The sequence below is a fragment of the Nicotiana tabacum genome, chromosome 6, assembly GCF_000715075.1.
Source record: "Nicotiana tabacum cultivar K326 chromosome 6, ASM71507v2, whole genome shotgun sequence".
NCBI lineage: Eukaryota > Viridiplantae > Streptophyta > Magnoliopsida > Solanales > Solanaceae > Nicotiana > Nicotiana tabacum.
This window is the reverse complement of record NC_134085.1, coordinates 129,695,103-129,698,443: the sequence shown is the minus strand read 5'-3', so window position 1 is coordinate 129,698,443 and position 3,341 is coordinate 129,695,103.

Here is a 3,341-nt window from a genome sequence, read left to right as displayed (position 1 = left end):
AGTAGTTTTGTCATGTCATTTGGGATGTGTGTGCAAAATTTCAGGTCATTCGGTCAAGGTTTGATAGACTTTTTGATCGAAAGCGTATTTCAAGGGAATTTGGAGTTCTTAGGCTTAAATCCTTGATTAATTTGAGTTTCCGATGTTGTTTTAGGTGTTTTAAGGATTAGTACAAGTTTAAATAAGGTATTAGGTGATGTTGGTGCTTTTGGTTGAGGTCCCGGGGGCCTCGGGATGATTTTGAAAGGTTGCCGGAAAGATTTTGAAGTTAAGAGATTGCAGATTTTAGCTCGTACCTGTCATAACTGCACTTGCAGTTTGGGTTCCGCAGGTGCGGAGCCCCAAAAACGGCGTAGAGGACCGCAAAAGCGGATTCTTGCCTTGTCTTCATATTTTACAGAAGCGGAATTTATACCGCAGAAGCGATTTCACAAATGCGAAATAATGATCGAAGATGCGGTCCTGGCCCTTTTAATGAAAGTCGCAGATGCGACATTTTATCCGCAGAAGCGGGACTGCAGATTTGGTCCCATAGCCGCAAATGCGTAAATGCCTGGGCAGAGCATATAAATAGTTGCCTTTGCGAAAATTGGCTATTCTTCCACCATTTTCATCCGGGTTTGAAGCTTCTAAGAGGGGTTTTTTGAGGAAAACAAAGGGAAATCACTGGGAGATTTGGGCCATTTAGAGTCGGATACTCGTGACAAAAGTGTGGTTTCGAGTTGATTCTAAGCCGGTTCGAGATCCAGGTACCTCCGCACAGGCTTACCATCCTTGAGACGGGGAGAACTTTTGAAGACTTTGAGGTACATCTGCCGCGTCCGCAGACCGAAGAGTCTCCATCTTATTCTATCTTTTAGTATTTAGCCTTTTATCGTACTGTTGTTGTAGACCTTCTGGAGTTAGAGCATTCTACTATATTTTCTTTAGCTTGTGTTCCCGTGAGTTTTCGGGTTCTGGGATAGAGATGTAGAAGTTTGAGATGTTGTGCTGTATATTTCGAGTGGCATCCTATATACTGCTTTCACTTGGTTATTCCTAGCTTTTAATTTACCTTTCCGAAAGTTTATATTTATTTTTCCGCATTGTTAGGCTTACCTAGTCGTAGAGACTAGCTGCCGTCATGACAGTTCACGGAGGGCGAACTGGTGTCGTGACATGGCTAATATGTCAAGCTTGGTAATTGAAAAGACGCTCCTTTCTTGGCTAGCCAGGGGAGTCCTGGTGGTTTATTTTGTTGTCATTTCTGTTGTTCGGGTTATTTTAGTATTGTAATCCGGATATTATCTTGTGACTCCAACCTTTCTATCCTTTTATTTTTGCCTAGTTCGTTTTGTCGTAGTAACTCGTTTAGTGTTGTCTAGGTTTGTTCCAGGGTTGTAACCCCAATTTATTTTGCTTGATTTGTTGTTCAAACCCTTTCTCCGTCTGTCTAGTGCAATTTTCTGTTTTTTGTTATTTCTAGTCATTTTTTGTTTAGTTCTCTTCTCCTTTTATAGTTCTTTTCATGCTGGCTCTAGTGACCTGACATGCATACATAATTTTGAGCCAGTCTTAAAAGTTAGTTTAATCATGAAGCAATGAAACAATTTTGAAGATGATAGGGACATTTAAGGGAAATAAGTAAAGATGTGGACATTTTGAGATCATTTAAAGCCCGAACTATGTAAAGCTGGGGCAGATAATTTGGGAAGTTAATAGGATGACAAGAATTCGTTAAAGGAGAGTGCATCCTGGACAATTTGAAGCAAGCAACTTTGAGTTCAAGTACATCTCAAGTTACAAGATAAAGTCAAGAGAGTTTGGTCCGAATCGACAGAGAATATCCATTGTGAAGAAGAAATCACCCAATGAGAGTTCTGTACTTGACAAGGAACTAAAGAAAGTGGAAGGCATATCATTGATATTAATGCCGATGCTGCAAAAGAAATGTTGTGCAAGATCTTCCTTTTTTATCTTCAAGTTACATGCATTGTACTTGGCATTTTTGGGAATTGGGAGATCCTCTTTCAGCACCCAAATACTTTATACCGTTCGTTACCTCTTTTGAGCATATGCTAATTTTATTGACCTCCCCTCTTTTGGAATCAATTTAGAGTCAAAATCAAAAAAAAATCATGTCTCCATAGATTTGTTTTAGGAAGTTCATGCTAAAAGAAAAGTCAAAAAGAGAAAAATAAGAGAAAAAAGAAAAAAAATAAATAAGGAAAAAGAAAAAGAAAGGAAAATGGCAACAAAAAGTATCTTTTTGAACTACGTTCGATCTGATTCTTGTCACCACAAGATACGTAGGCAGCCTTACGGTTCGGTCGCACCAAATAAAATATTTCATAATCCCACGAAGTTGAGAGTGCGACAGTCTTTCTTAGAAATTCCATCTCAAAAAGAAAAAGGAAAAAAATCAAATTCCTTTTTTTAGAAATTGGGGCAAAGTTTTTAGAATGGATTCCAAAAGTTATAGATAAATTAACCTTGTTGTCTTTGTTATTTTGAGCCTTTATGATATCCCTTCTTTCCCCTGTCCAAAAGCCACATTACAGTCCAAAAGACCTCTCAGATAATCTTTGAGAGTACGGAGTCAGACATGCCAGGAGAATATGATATTTCTATCGTGGATAATGCCTTGTCATCTGCAGAATTAGAGGAAAAAAAGAAGAAAATAGCAAAATTAGAGAGTCTTATCGGTGAAAACCTTTACAGGCACCATAAGGCGACGGTAAGTTGAGAGAAAGAACAAAATGAGAGAGGCTTGATGGTGAAAACCCTTCGGGCACTACCAGTCGAATAAGAACCGTGAATCAGATAGGATAATCGGAGCATGGAAGCCCAATTTCACGACTCAGAGGTACAACAAGAGTTGAAGATTAGACTTGCTTGACAGATTAGGCCACTTAATCTAAAGGTGCATGTCATGGTCATTAGAGTTGGTATCCACATCTGATGAGTTTCTACTTTGTAATTTTCTTGTTAGGTATCATCTCTTTCCATTGTCCCTTACTCTATTCCATTTGTTTTGTTTACTCCCTCTTCTTGAGTCTGTTTGGTCAGAACAAGTGAGAAATGACTTCAAAATTTGCTACCAGCCTTCCAATTATACAAAACGGAATCTGGTTAGCACATCAAAGCGACATAAGTTAGGAAAGAACAGTATACACCCTGAGTGGGTGGCAATTGATGTGCCTCGGGATTCATATAAAATACAAAGGTTCAGTATATGTCAATTCATGAGCACAATGTAACAGACAGAGAGTGTTGGGTTTGAACGCATCAGAGATATTTTATGTGATAAGGGTGACCAAGAAAGTGGTTAGTCAATAAACAAGCAAGGTTTTTCGAGTTGA